A 15,812-nucleotide genomic window follows, 5' to 3' on the forward strand; every position below is an offset into this window, starting at 1 on the left:
TATGGAAGTAACTGCTCTGATGGACTTATGATAAAGAATGCCATCCACCCCAGAGATGGAGCTGATGGTATCACAGCACAGACTGAAGCACATTTTTTTTTCTCTTTCTTGCTTTATTTCTCATGAGGCTTTTTATTTTTGTGGGGGAGGGGGAATTATATTTACTCTTACAAGAAGACCATTTTGGTAATGTGCAAATAAATAAAAATGCAAATTTAATTAAATAAATAAAAACATAAATAAATACTGAACACCTAGACTCAAAACCCACTGGTATGGCCCTCTCTGCTGACTGGTGGAGATACCTGCCCAGCAGCTGTCTGAGCTGGAGAAAGCAAGCACCAGAAAGGGCAGTTCTTCTGTCTTCTTCTGAGTTTTCTTCCAGTCATACTAAGACTTGGACTTCAGGATCTTCCAAGTTTTAACTTTGAGAGAGAAGATGGACAGTGCCCACCCTACTTCAGGTTGCTGAAGGAAAAGAAAAGTTGGAAAGAAGCCCCTTGGGTGAGATCTAAGGCTTTATTGGTTGAGCTGAGTTATCCCAAAAGGAGAGTTCCTTCACTCTGGACTGACTGGAATATATTCCTCTACATTCTATACTTTCTCTAATTTCTGCTTTGCGACCTATTTTTTTTTTTAGGTTTTTGCAAGGCAAATGGGGTAAAGTGGCTTGCCCAAAGCCACACAGCTAGGTAATTATTAAGTGTCTGAGACTGGATTTGAACCCAGGTACTCCTGACTCCAGAGCCGGTGCTTTATCCACTACGCCACCTAGCCGCCCCTTTTGCGACTTATTTTGATGGATGGGTTTTTTGGTCAATTGCTAAACATCTGTTCATTGGAGATGTTTTGAAAGGGGTCAACCTGAATATAAAGCCTAGAGTCCTCCTCTACCCCATTAAAAAACAACAATCAAAAATTAGCTTGAAACTGAAATCTCATTCCCCTAGACAATACTGAAGTTTGCTAGATATAATTCTAGCCCGTTGTTCCCTTTTTCTGAGGAGTGCAGAGTGGCCAAGCTGTCTGTTCCCAACTTCTTGCTTTCCCTCCTGTCAGGAATTAAATTTTTCCTTGCAAAAGGGGGGAGGAAAAAGAGACTAGAGATATCTTTTCTGCCTCCCTTCAAGCCATACAATACCCCATTACTACATGTGGGGGAGTATTGTACTATCTTGTGACAATACAAAATACAGGATGTCCCAAAAGTGCAGTTTTTAGCTTTAGTCGTCTTTAATACCTTAAACATGAACTAAGACTTTTGGGACATACTGGTATATACAAAGTAACTAGAAGCTAAATTGAAAGAGAGGTACTACCAGCTGGAGAGCAATCAGGGAAGTCCTCATGTAAGAGGTGACCCTTAAGCTGAGTTTGGTAGAAGTTAGGGATTCCAAAAGGTGGAGGTGAAGAAAGAATGAATTCCAGGCTTAGGGGACTACCTGCAGTCTGCACAAATGGATGATAATGATAATCTTTTCACCCCCTTCACAGCAAAGTTATGAGGAAAGTCCATTAAAAATTTCACTGAGGGGCAGCAAGGTGGCACAGTGAATAGAGTACTAACTCTGGAGTCAGGAGAACCTGAATTCAAATCCAACTTCACACACTTAATAATTACCTAGCTGTGTGACCCTGAGCAAGTTATTTAACTCCACTGCCTTGCAAAAGAAAAGAAAAAAATTTCACTGCTAGAGAAATGTAAGTTGTTGCCTTCTTCCCTATCCCTACCATTCTCCTTTTGCCTCCCTCCCTCCCTCCCTGATAAAGCCATTAGGCACAGAGAATGGATCTGATGCCCTCTTTATGTATGGATAGTGGCTTGTGGAGTGCTGGGCATAATAAGCATTCTTTAAATGTTTGTTGACCATGAGACTGCACTTCATTCTCTTCATTTCCCCTACAGAGCCATGCCCAATGTCTTGTAAATCAAGGTGTTGCTCCTGTCCTTTAAGATGACCCCTGGAGGATGACTGACTCTGGGAGGCAGCAGATGGTCAGGAAGAAAATAGCTACCTCAGCTGCTTCTGCTAAAGAAAAAAAAAAAATGAACCTTATATATAGATGACCCAACATTACCAGATATTATGAAAGTAAACGATGGCTTACCCCCATTAGGTTGCCCTTCTGGGATTTTGCACATAAGCTCCCAGAATCACAGGCTCTCAGGATAGGAAGGGATCATCACAGAGGCAACAACTAAGACTGAACTAGAAATTCTCTCTCCAATATTCCTAACAAGTCGTCAACTAGCTTCTGTCTGAAGGACTTCTGTGATGAAGAGTCCTACACTCCTGAAGCTACCTGTTCCATCTGAGAGGCATCTTGATGTAAAAGAAAAATGCTAAACAAGGAATCAGAGGATTGGGTTCAATATTGGATTTTTCCACTCATGATCTTGGGTAAGTCACTTGTTCCTGGGCTTCAGTTTTCCTAACATTAAAATGAGAGAGTTACATTAGATGACTTCTAGGACCCCTGCTAGTCCTAAATCTGTGATCCTATGAAGCAGAAATATATTTCTATATAAATATATATTCAGCTAGAGCTCCTAGTTATTCTTTCTGGGGCAACTAGAACAACAACTGACATTTACCACTTTAAGGTTTACAAAATTCTTTTCATATAACATCTCATTTGACCCTTAGAAGGCATATTCTGAAGGATATTATTTCCACAGTTTTACCAATGAGGAAACTGAGGTGTAGAAAGATTAAATCATTTGCCTAGGGTCACACACTTAACAGGACCAGGATTCAGATCCAAATCTCTCCTTAATTCCAAGTTCAGAATCTTTCCTACCATACCACACTTACTCTTGAAAGTTTAGAGGTCTACAACATGACCAGAAAGGACAAAGATCATTGTTGGAAGGGATGTGGAAAATCTGGGACACTAATACATTGTTGGTGGAGCCATGAACTCTTCCAACCTTTCTGGAGAGTAGTTTGGAATTGTGCGCAAAGGGCAACAAAAATGTGCATACCCTTTGACCCAGCAATACCACTACTGGGTATATACCTTGAAGAGATTACGAAAAAGGGTAAAAATATCACTTGTACAAAAATATTCATAGCAGCCCTGTTTGTGGTGGCAAAGAATTGGAAATTAAGTAAATGTCCTTCAATCGGGGAATGGCTTAACAAACTGTGGTATATGTATGTCATGGAACATTATTGTTCTGTTAGAAACCAGGAGGGTTGGGAATTCAGGGAAGCCTGGAGGGATTTGCATGAACCAATGCTGAGTGAGATGAGCAGAACCAGAAAAATAGTGTATACCCTAACAGCAACATGGGGGTGATGATTAACTTTGATGGACTTGCTCATTCCATCAGTGCAATAATCAGGGTCAATTTGGGGCTCTCTGCATGGAGATATCATTTGTATCCAGAGAAAGAGTTGTGGAGTTTAAACAATGACCAAAGACTATTACCTTTAACTTAGAAAAAAACTGTTACCTTTTTAGATAATTTTGCTATCTCTTATACTTTATTTTTCTTCCTTAAGGATATGATTTCTCTCCCATCACATTCAACTTAGATCAATGTATATCATGGAAACAATGTAAAGACTAACAGACTGCCTTCTGTGGGGGTGGGGAGAGGGAAGCAAGATTAGGGGAAAAATTGTAAAACTCAAAATAAATAAAATCTTTCTTGAATGACAAAAAAAAAAGAGTTTAGAGGCCTAGTAAAGAGGGTATGTCTGAGTCTAGAGCTTGGAGTTGGGACTGAGGTGGAGAAGAGGACTCCTCTAATTGATCACAGATTTAGAGCTTCAGTGGTCCTTAGAAATCCCACTTTTTCATTCTACAGATAAAGAAACTAGGGCCTATGGAAGAAACTTACCTGGCCAGGACCATAACAGTGAACAGCAGCAGAGTTGATTTAACCTGAACTTCCAACTACTCCTGGGCATGTATAATGAAAGGAGAAATGACTAATTAGTACAGAGAGTGCCAAAGTGATGCTGTAAACTTGTATGAGAAGTGGAGTTAGAGCAAAGCACCTTGGCAAAGAGAAAGGATGATTTCCAGAGACTCTTTGGGAGAGATACACAGGTGGAGAAAAAAGGCTCTGGAAACTACAGACATGATAGGAATCCAGCCTGCCTCCCTGAAACCCTGGAATAGATATGCCTCTTGGGTGAGATCAGGGTATCTCTTGGGTGAAGCTAAAGGTTGAGTATAAGCTAAAAGACTACCTTTCCCCTTAAATATGACCTGGGAGCCAGTTTTTGTTTAGAATCACCCCAAACAATTACACCAAAAATACTGAAGGGGCTAGATAGATATAACAGTACTTACCCTGATTCCCCTCATCTGAAGGGCAGCATTTTGCTCTTTTCCCCAGGGTTCTCTGATAGTCTTAAGGTAATTTGGGGTCTGCTTAGTCTCTGCCATTGGATCAGGCCCTCAATGAATATGTTCCCCCACTTTTAGGTGTTCCCTAAATCCTAGTTCCACTTAACTACTTACCAGTGAGATTAACTTTTACAAAGGAATATTTACTTCAAAGATATAATAACAATATTAAAATATATACAAATGCTCCTCCTTCAACACTTGGGTGTTATAATCCCCCCCACACCATCTCATCTTTGGGGAGGGGAAGGGGATTAGGTTCACAACTTGATTCAGTCTCTATAAAGCATCAGATCCACCAAGTTCCAAGTCCAGAGAAGACCCTCAGATATTCATCCTGGCACCCTGGTTTCCCTACTGAGCTGTCAGGAACATTCAAGCATAGAATCCTGCCTTCAAGATCCAAGGCTTGAACTATCAGGTCTAGGCTTACATGAACTGATTCTGAGTGAAGTCAACAAAACAGAAGATCATTAACAGCAACACTGTGTGAAAATCAACTATGATAGACTTAGCTCTTCCCAGCAATATAATGACCAAAGACAATTTTTTTCCAAAGATTTTACTTGAGTTTTACAATTTTTCCCCCTAATCTTGCTCCCCACCCACAGAAGGCAATTTGCCAGTCTATACATTGTTTCCATGGTATACATTGATCAAAATTGAATGTGATGAGAGAGAAATCATATCCTTAAGGAAGAAAAATAAAGTATAAGAGATAGCAAAATTACATAATAAGATAATGGTGTTTTTTTTTTTTTAATAATAGTAATAGTCTTTGGTCTTTGTTCAAACTCCACAATTCTTTCTCTGGATACAGATAGTATTCTCCATCGCAGATAACCCCAAACTGTCCCCCATCAAAGACAATTTTAAAAGATTTGTGTTGGAAAATGCCACTTACTTCCAGAGAAAGAACTATGGAACAAGAATGAAGACCAAAGCATACCGTTTTCATTTTTTTATTTGTGTTTTTTTTATTTTGTCTCACGGTTTTTTCTTTTGTTCTGATTCTTCTTTCACAACATAACTAATTTTTAAATATGTTTAACATGATTCTGCATGTAAAACCTATGTCAGATTACTCAATGTCATGAGGAAGGGGAGGGAAGAGAGGGAGAAAGACCTGAAACTTAAAATCTCATAAAAAATGAATGTTAAAACTATCTTTACTGAAATTGGAAAAAATTAAATTAAATTTTGAAAAAAGAGCAATTGCTGGGTCTAGAGACCCCATAGCTTGGGCCTATAGCTGAAAAGGACAAACAAAATAGATGAAAAACCCCAAATCTGTTTCTTGAGGTCACAAGTCTTTAAAGGAATAGGGCTTCCCCCACACCTAGCTCAGTTCTTGGTGCCAAAGGTTTTGTAAACAGAACCTTCAAACAAAAAAAAAACCCTAAACTTTCCCAGAAAGAGTGAGAGAGACTGGTCCAGTTTTAGTCTGTTCTAACTATGCAGCCAATGGAGAGAAGCTCTTTTCATCCATCTCTCAAGGGGATGCAAAGAATTAAAGATATCTTCCCCCAGAAGAAGTTTCCTACCATCTCCCTCAGGGCAACCTCCCAAAGTATGCTGGAGTACTCTAGTTCTAATTCAGAAGATCCCATTGTTAAATTTTCAGTGTGAGTGTTTATGGCATAGAAATTAGCAAATACTAAAAATCGGGGCTCAATTTATTATTTTGCTAATCTCTAAATTTAAGAAAGTAATGAAGAAAATATAAATAATTTAGATTAAATTTAAAATATTCTGTGTGTAATCCCCCCCTCCCAATTGATTGTTAAATATTTACCAGCATACCCTTGAGTGCCTCCATCATATGGGATCTGGGTAAGCACAAAGCTCCTTTGAATCTAAATTTGGTCTGATACCTTGCAAACCACACACAAAGAAAGAAAGGAAGGAAGGGAGGGAGGGAGAGAGAGAGACAGAGAGAGAAAGAAAGAAAGACAAAAAAAAAACAGATCTAGAAAATGTACCAGATTGAACCTTGATCAGGAAAGCCATGAAAAAGTCACTGTTAGGGGGCATCTAGGTGGCGCAGTGGATAGGGCACCAGTCCTGAGTGAGGAGTCCCTCAGTTCAAATTCAGCCTCAGACACTTAATAATTACCTAGTTGTGTGACCTTGGGCAAGTCACTTAACTGCTTACCAAAAAAAAGTCATAGTGACTTTTCCAGCCTATGCTTACAGAGAAGTCTAAGACCAAAAGGAAGCCTACAGTTCTGTTGCTCTGAACCAAAGAAGCTTTTCATTATTTGCCTAATGAAGGCTGTGTCCAGCTGCAGCTACTATTGCTGAGACCTACACTCAAGTAAGGAACTTGCATATCTCAGATGGGAGTGGAGTAGGGGAGGTCAGTGAAGAATGAAGAAATGATCTGACTTTTCCTTTCATCAGATTATTCTGGGAGCACTGACATTTTGAAGATGCCCAGGCTTAGTTGTCCCCAAGAGCCTGGAATAACAACACTAAATATTCCCAAGAAAACAGTAATAGAATCAATCCAGATCTTCCCTCCTAAAGTGCACAAGTACTCAGAGCCTGGTCATAACATATAGTCCAAAGTCAAGCTGGAAGAATGAGTACCAAAAAAAAAAAAAGAATCCCATTATAAAAAGGTATTACGTTGACAGGAAAACTAAAGACACAAATTCAAATGAACAGAATGACTCCAAAACAACATCTACAAACAAAGCCTCTAAGAAAAAACCCAATTTAGGAATGAATTTTTATAGAATTCCTGGAAGAGGTCTTGGTGGGGAATGGTAGTAGAAAGAGGGGGAAGTTGAAAGCTTAAAAAGTTATATTTTTAGTACATTAAATGAAAGTTCTAAAGGAAAAATTAGAAAAGAGATTAGATCTATGGAAGAATCAGAAAGGAAATTAATAACTTGACACAAAAGGTAAAAAAAAAAAAATCTAAACAATAAACTCCCTGAAATTTAGAATGGAAAAAGTTGAAGCCAATGACTCTATGAGGCAATATTCCTCAATTTGACAAAGTCAAAAGATTAAAAAATATAGAGGAAAATATAAGGTATCTCATAGTTAAGCTATGACCTGGAAAACAGATTGGGGAGAGAAAAAAATTAAGGCTCACTGGATTATCTATAAACCATAATCACACAAAAAAAAGGCTTAAATATCATATTTCAGAAAATCAAAAAACTGCCTGGTTCTCTTAGAGCCAGAAGGTAAAGTAGAAACAGAGAAACCCCACTGACCACCTCCTGAACCCCCAAATGAAAATTCTCAAGAACATTGTAACCCAAATCCAGAGCTTTCAGGTCAAAGAAAAATTACTGCAAACAGTCAGAAAGAATTCAACTAACAAGAAGACACAGACAGAATCACACACAATTCAGCAGTCAACATTGTAAAGGAGTAGAGAGCTTGTAAATACGTTGTTCCAGAAGGCAAAGGACACAGGCTTAGAGCCAAGAATAATTTACCCAGAAAAATTGAGTATAACTTCATGGGGGGTTGGGAGGGTAGGAAGGGAGAGAGAGAGAAATGGACCTTTAATGAAATAGAGAGCTTCCAAGATTTCCTGTTGAAAAGATTAGAAATGTGTAGGAATTTTGCATTTAAACACAGGAATGAAGAGAAATATAAAAAGATAAATATGAATGATAAAGGATGAAATAAAGATAAACTGCTTACATTCTAATATAGGGAGACATAATACATGTTCCCTCTCTGAACTCTATCACCTCTATATAGAAGGAAATCTAATTAAACAGAAAGCCTGGGAGTGATTCTGTTATATCATTATCATTAAAAAAAAAAAGAATGGAAAGTAAGGAGGAGAAAAATACACTAGAGGGGGAGAGAAGAAAGGAAGAAAAAGAGAAATTATTGCATATAATTAGGGTGTTTGTAGGAGTCTATACATACAAAGAGGAGGGGAAGAAGGGAGATCTCTCAGCTAAATTGGTCAAATTCGGGAAGAATATACAAAAATAGTTAGGTACAGAAATACATTTCACTCCTAAGGAAATAGAAGGGAAAAGAAGAGAAAGGAGAACTAGAGAGAGGATAGATTAAGGGAAGGATTACTCCTAAACAAAGCATACTTCAAAGATGTACAAGGAGATTTTTAGTTACTTTTGAGATAGCAAAAATTACAATCTGAGGAGATGTCCATCATTTGAGGAATGGCTAAACAAGAGAGTATATCTGTATCATTGATGGAATATTATTGTGCTGTAAGAAATGATGAAGGGGTAATTTCTAAGTCACCAAGGGGTGACTCATTTGAATGAATGAAGAATAAAGTGAATAGAAACAGGAGAGTAATTTATAGAATGACAATATTATAAAGACAAAAAATTTTGAAAGACTTAGGAACTCTGATCAGCATAATGACAAACTATTACTCTAAGAGACTAATGTTAAAACATGTGGCCCACTCCTGATAAAGAGGTAAAAGATTCAGAATATAAAATCAGACATTTTTGTGTATATGTATATATTAATATATGTATTTTCACATATATTCATTGTTTTAGTTTTTACAAAGAAATATTAACTTCAGAAGGTAGAATCATAAATATGCATTGTCCCAACATATATATATATACATATATATATACATATATATATGTATATATATATGTATGGGAATAATCTTCTTCTCTCCTGCCCCACTTCAGTCTCTGGGGAGAGGAAGTTTAGGTCTATAGTTTAACTCAATTTCTATAGAGCAGAGTCACAGTTACAAATCCAAAACCCTCCTTGGGCTTGAGTTCAAGCTCTTGGTTACACAGGGCTTCCACACTAGTCAGCCCATTGCAACATCCTGCCTGCAATTCTGGCTCCAAGGTCACTATGGCTTAAACTCCTAGCCTAAATCCAGAGCTACCATGTCAAGAGTGCCTCTCAGTCTCAGGAGGACAAACAACACTGAAATGAGCCAGAAACAGGTTCATTTCTCTTCACTACTCTTTTCTGTCACTCTCCTGCTTTTCAACAACTCTAATCTCAAACATTGATCATCTTCCCTTTTTCTCATCTGGGATAATATAATAGGTGTGAGATGATACCTCATTGTTGTTTTAATTTGCATTTCTTTAATCAATAGTAATTTGGAGCATTTTTTCACATGATTATATGTAGCTTTAATTTCTTCATTTGAAAACTGATTGTTCATATCCTTTGACAATTTATCAACCGGGGAATGACTTGTGATCTTATAAATTTGATTCAATACTCTATATATTTTATGATATATGATTTATAATTAGCATTGTTGAAAAGCAGGAGAGTGACAGAAAAAAGTGGGTGAGGATCCCAGTTCACCTACAGTATGAACAACTTGAACTGAACCTGTAAGAAATGAAAGACTTCCTTCTTTCTCCCAAATGCTTTTTTTTTCCCAAAGATGGCCAATGAAGAAATATTTTTGCTTGACTAAATGTTTGAAACAAGTTTTATTTTTCTTTTATTATCTAAGTGGGATGAGAAAAGGGAAAGACAGTAGATTTCTACTGACTGAAAAAAAAATCTAAATAATATAATGAAATCTGAGCCACTCAAAATGAAAAGAGGGGAGGTGGGGCTGTTACTAAGTCCCATATTTTCCCATGTATAAGATGCACCCTTTTTCTTTTTTTAATTTATTTTTATTAAAGATATTATTTGAGTTTTACAATTTTCCCCCCAATCTTGCTTCCCTCCTCCCCCACCCCCCCATGGAAAGCACTCTGTCAGTTTTTACTTTTGTTTCCATATTGTACCTTGATGCAAATTGGGTGTGATGAGAGAGAAATCATATCCTTAAAGAAGAGAAGTCTAAGAGGCAACATGATCAGACAATAAGATATCTGTTTTTTTCTAAATTAAAGGGAATAGTCCTTGCACTTTGTTCAAACTCCACAGCTCCTTATCTGGATACAGATGGCACTCTCCTTTGCAGACAGCCCAATGTTGTTTCCGATTTTTGCAATGATGGAATGAGCAAGTCCTTCAAGGTTGAACATCACTCCCATGTTGCTGTTAGGATGTACAGTGTTTTTCTGGTTCTGCTCATCTCACTCAGCATCAGTCCATGCAAATCCCTCCAGGCTTCCCTGAAATCCCATCCCTCCTGGTTTCTAACAGAATAATGTTCCATGACATACATATCCCACAGTTTGCTAAGCCATTCCCTAATTGAAGGACATTTACTGGATTTCCAATTCTTTGCCACCACAAACAGGGCTGCTATAAATATTTTTGTGCAAGTAATGTTTTTACCCTTTTCCATCATCTTTTCAGGGTATAGACCCATTAGTGCTATTTTTTTTAATTCAGGATATTTATTTTAACAAACAGTTGAATACTCAAGATGAACTAGATGCTGCAACAGCTGCTCTCTTGGGTTTAGGTGTTGTTCCTTCACGGAATCCATTCCTGAATCGGCGATAGACAATTTTTAGGTGCCTCATTCGACCAGTACCAGTGGTGTTTCATCGTTTAGCCTTTGCACTCCAATTATACTTTCTCTTGCGCTTAGCGGGGTATCCACATTTGCCGCATGTTCACTTCTGGAGATGGTATGCTTTAGAGCCACAACGACGGCACAAAGTGTGCGTCTTATTCCGGCGCTTACAGAACAAAGATGTCCCCTTCGTCATCTTCCTCCAGCCACCAGGACTAAAGAGCCATTAGTGGTATTGCTGGGTCAAAGGGTATGCACATTTTTGTTGCCGTTTGGGCATAGTTCCAAATAGCTCTCCAGAAGGGTTGGATGAGTTTATAGCTCCACCAACAGTGTAATAGTGTCCCAGATTTCCCACAACCCTTCCAACAATGATCATTATCCTTCCTGGTCATATTGGCCAATCTGAGAGGTGTGAGGTGGTACCTCAGAGAAGCTTTAATTTGCATTTTTCTAATAATTAATGATTTAGAGCATTTTTTCATATGGCTATGGATTGCTTTGATCTTCTCATCTGTAAATTGCCTTTGCATATCCTTCGACTATTTGTCAATTGGGGAATGGCTTTTTGTTTTAAAAATATGACTCAGTTCTCTGTATATTTTAGAAATGAGTCCTTTGTCAGAATCATTAGTTGTAAAGATTGTTTCCCAATTTACTACCTTTCTTTTGATCTTGGTTACATTGGTTTTATCTGTGCAAAAGCTTTTTAATTTAATGTAATTGAAATCATCTAATTGGTTTTTGGTGATGTTCTCCAACACTTCCTTAGTCATAAACTGCTCCCCTTTCCATAGGTCTGACAGGTAGACTAGTCCTTGATCTTCTAATTTGCTTATAGTATTGTTTTTTATGTCTATGTTCTGTAACCATTTGGATCTTATCTTGGTAAAGGGCGTGAGGTGTTGGTCTAATCTAAGTTTCTTCCATACTAACTTCCAATTATACCAGGAATTTTTATCAAAGAGGGAGTTTTTATCCCAATGGCCGGACGATGCACCCTTTTTCAAAAAATTTGGGTTGTTAAGAACTGGGAGTGTCTTATACAGTGGTTATATATTATTTTTACTTGCATTTACCACTTTTGTGCCCTTGCTTTTGCACTCGTAGATCTTTTCTAGATTTTATTCATATTGAGTTTTTTGAGTTTTACATTTTGTTGTAGATTTTTTCCTTGCATTTACCACTTTTTCATGATAGTTGTCTTTGCACTCATTGTTTCATATTTGTTATGATATATTAGGTTATGTTTTGTCACATTCTGCCCAGAAATAGCCCAGAAAAGATTTTTGTACAGTGCTGAATTCAAGTTCAAAGTTTACAAAAGTAAATGGAAATCGTGCTGCTGAATGTCAGTTTGGTCCTCTTCCAACTGAGAAAACAATCTGAGACTGGCTATGGGAAGAAGAAACCCTACTGAAAATGCCATGGCAGAAGAAGACCAGAGGCAAGCCAGCAAAATGACCTGATTTAGAGAGGGAATTGAAGAGATGGAAGCAAAGGGTCATTGGAATTCCTGTGTCCACAAAGATGATTCCTGCATCTTGCAAAGGGTTGGGTTTTTTTCTGTCTTTTGTTTTGTTTTTCTTCCTCTGGTTGGGAGTAATATAGTCTATAACTAGTCAGATACAATTGTCCTAGCTCTCTGGACAGCCGAGAGCAGCTGCTTCCATCAAGGTTGTTCATTCCATAATGTTTTTTTTTTTGTTTTTGCTTTTTGCTTTTTTTTTTAGGTTTTATGCAAGGCAAATGGGGTTAAGTGGTTTGCCCAAGGCCACACAGCTAGGTAATTATTAATTGTGTCTGAGACTGGATTTGAACCCAGGTACTCCTGACTCCAGGGCTTTATCCACTGCGCCACCTAGCCACCCCTATAATGTTGTTGTTGATGTGTACATTGTTCTTCTGGTTCTACTCCCTTCACTCAGCATCAAATCCTGTAAGTCATTCCATGCTTCTCTAGAGTCTGACTATTTATGGTATCTTATAAAACAATAGTATTCCATGGTATTCATGTACCATAACTTATTTAGCCATTCCCCAATTGATGGGCATCCTCTCAATTTCCAATTCTTTGCCACTACAAAAAGAACTACTATGAATATTTAGGAACATGTGGAACTTTTCCCATTTTTTTATAATTTCTTCTGAATGTAGACCTAGAATTGAAATTGCTGGATCCAAGGGTATGAACAGTTTTATTGCTCTTTGGGCATAGATCCATTTTGCTCTCCAGAAAAGTTGGATCCATTTACAACTCTACCAGCAATGCATCAATGTCCCAATCCTCCCACAGCCTCTCCAACGTTGATCATCTTCCCATTTTCTCATCTGGGATAATCTAATAGGTGTGAGATGATGCCTCATTGTTGTTTTAATTTGCATTTCTCTAATCAATAATGATTTGGAGCATTTTTATGATTATATGCAGCTTTAATTTCTTCATTTGAAAACTAACTTCATATCCTTTGATAATTTATCAACTGGGGAATGACTTGTGATTTTGTAAATTTGATTCAATTCTCTATATATTTTAGAAATGAGACTTTTTTCAGAACTCCTGGTTATAAAGATTGTTTCCTAGCTTCCTGCTTTCCTTTTAATTTTGGCAGCATTGATTTTATTAGTGCAAAACCTTTTTAATATAGTCAAAATCATTCATTTTGCAGTTTATAATGTGCTCTAATTCTTGTTTGGTCATAAATTTATCCCTTTTCCATAGATCAGATAGAGTATTTTTTGGTCTTATTAGTTTATCTATGGTATCACTCTTTATGTTCAAATCTGTACCCATTTTGATCTTATTTTGCTATAGAGTGTGAGATATGGATCTATACCTAGTTTTTGCCATACAGTTTTCCAGTTTCCCAACAATTTTTGTCAAATGTGAGTTCTTATCCCAGAGGCTGATGTTTTTGGGTTTATCAAATAGTAGATTGCTGTAGTCATTTGCTGCAGTTTCTTTTAAACCTATCCTAATCCACTGATCTATTTTTTTTTTTTTTAGATTTTTGCAAGGCAAATGGGGTTAAGTGGCTTGCCCAAGGCCACACGGCTAGGTAATTATTAAGTGTCTGAGGCCGGATTTGAACCCAGGTACTCCTGACTCCAAGGCCGGTGCTTTATCCACTATGCCACCTAGCCGCCCCACTGATTTATTTCTTAACCAGTAGCAGGCAGTTTTGATGACTGCTGCTTCATAGTATATTTTTAGATCTGGTAGAGCTAGGCCACCTTCCTTTACATTTTTTTTTTCATCAATTCCCTTGCTATTCTTGCTCTTTTGTTTCTCCAGATGAATTTTGATACTATGTTTATGGCTTAGTAAAGTAGTTATTTGGTAGTTTGATTGGTATGGCACTAAATAAGTAATTTAATTTGAGTAGAATTGTCATTTTTATTATATTAGCTTGACCTAACCATGAGCATTTGACATTTTTCCAATTATTTAGATCTGACTTTATTTGGGTGAGGAGAACTTTATAATTGTGTTCATAGAGTTTCTGGGTTTGTCTTAGGAGGTAGATTCCCAGATATTTAATGTTGTCTACAGTTATTTTAAATGGAATTTCTCTTTCTATTTCTTGCTCTTTGGTTTTGTTGTTCATACATAGAAATGCTGGTGATTTATGTGGTTTTATTTTATATCCTGATACTTTACTGAATTTGTTCATTGTTTCAAGGAGTTTTTTAGATGATTTTCTCAGGTTCTCTAGGTATACCATCACATCATCTGAAGAGTAAAAGTTTTACTTCCTCATTGCCAATTCTGATTCCTTCAATTTTTTGCCTTATTACTACTGCTAGCATTTCTAATACTATATTGAATAGTAATGGTGATAATGGGCATCCTTGTTTCACACCTGATTGTATTGGAAATGCTTTGAGTTTTTTCACATTAAATATAATATTTGTTGATGGTTTTGTTGATGGTTTTAGATAGATAATATATGTTATTTTAAGGAAAACTCCATTTATTCCTAAACTTTCTAGTGTTTTTAAAAGGAATTATGTTGTATCCTATCAAAGGTTTTTTTCAGCATCTATTGAGATAATCATGATTTCTGTTGGAAAAAAAAGATTTCTGTTGATTTTGCTATTTATATGTTTAATTATGTTGAGTGTTTTCCTAATGTTGAACCATCCCTGACTGCCTGGTATAAATCCAACCTGATCATGGTGCATTGTCCTGGTAATAACTTGCTGTAGTCTCATTGCTAAAATTTTATTTAAGATTTGTGCATCGGGGTGGCTAGGTGGCTCAGTGGATAGAGCGGCCTTGGAGTCAGGAGTACCTGGGTTCAAATCCGGCCTCAGACACTTAATAATTACCTAGCCCTGTGGCCTTGGGCAAGCCGCTTAACCCCATTGCCTTGCAAAACACCTAAAAAAAATGACTGGGGGTGCGAACTGCAGTAAGGGGTGATCTCCAGGGTGGTAGGGTGATAGCCAGAACTGACCTGGCTGGCTGAGAAGTCCTCCATGTGGGAGATGTATCCCGAAGGAGAGGCCAGAGGATGATAGGGTACCTTGATGGGAAAGGGAGGGATTTGGGGGTACTCTCTCAGTAATTTCCCCAAACTCTTAAAGCCCACCAAGGGGAAGGTTGCCAGTAGACATGGAGGGCAAGGGAGCCTCCTGAGTGGTAGCCAAAAGTCAAGGAAGCCAGAAATAAGTCGATTGGATCCAGTCTGATTTTTGAGTTTGAATGTTCCCTCAGGGGAGGTGTGTGTGTGGGGGTATTCTATGTCCTGTCTTGTATAAATAGTCTGTATTAGTTATTTCTGGGTTGGGGGACTCCATGTAAGTTTTTTGTTTGTTTGTTTTAGGTTTTTTGCAAGGCAATGGGGTTAAGCGGCTTGCCCAAGGCCACACGGCTAGGTAATTATTAAGTGTCTGAGGCCGGATTTGAACTCAGGTACTCCTGACTCCAGGGCCGGTGCTCTATCCACTCCGACACCTAGCCGCCCTCCATATAACTTTTAAATTGGGGGAGCTGGGAGTTTGGCCAAGAAGTTTC

At 37.7% G+C, this 15,812-nt stretch overlaps 1 pseudogene; it reads right to left on the reverse strand.

Moving 5' to 3' along the window:
• Positions 1 to 10,650: 10,650 nt before the first annotated feature.
• On the reverse strand, positions 10,651 to 11,031 carry LOC141516849 (large ribosomal subunit protein eL37 pseudogene; annotated as a pseudogene).
• Between the last annotated feature and the right edge of the window lie 4,781 nt (positions 11,032 to 15,812).

The sequence above is a fragment of the Macrotis lagotis genome, chromosome 1 (genome assembly GCF_037893015.1).
Source record: "Macrotis lagotis isolate mMagLag1 chromosome 1, bilby.v1.9.chrom.fasta, whole genome shotgun sequence".
Taxonomy (NCBI): domain Eukaryota; kingdom Metazoa; phylum Chordata; class Mammalia; order Peramelemorphia; family Peramelidae; genus Macrotis; species Macrotis lagotis.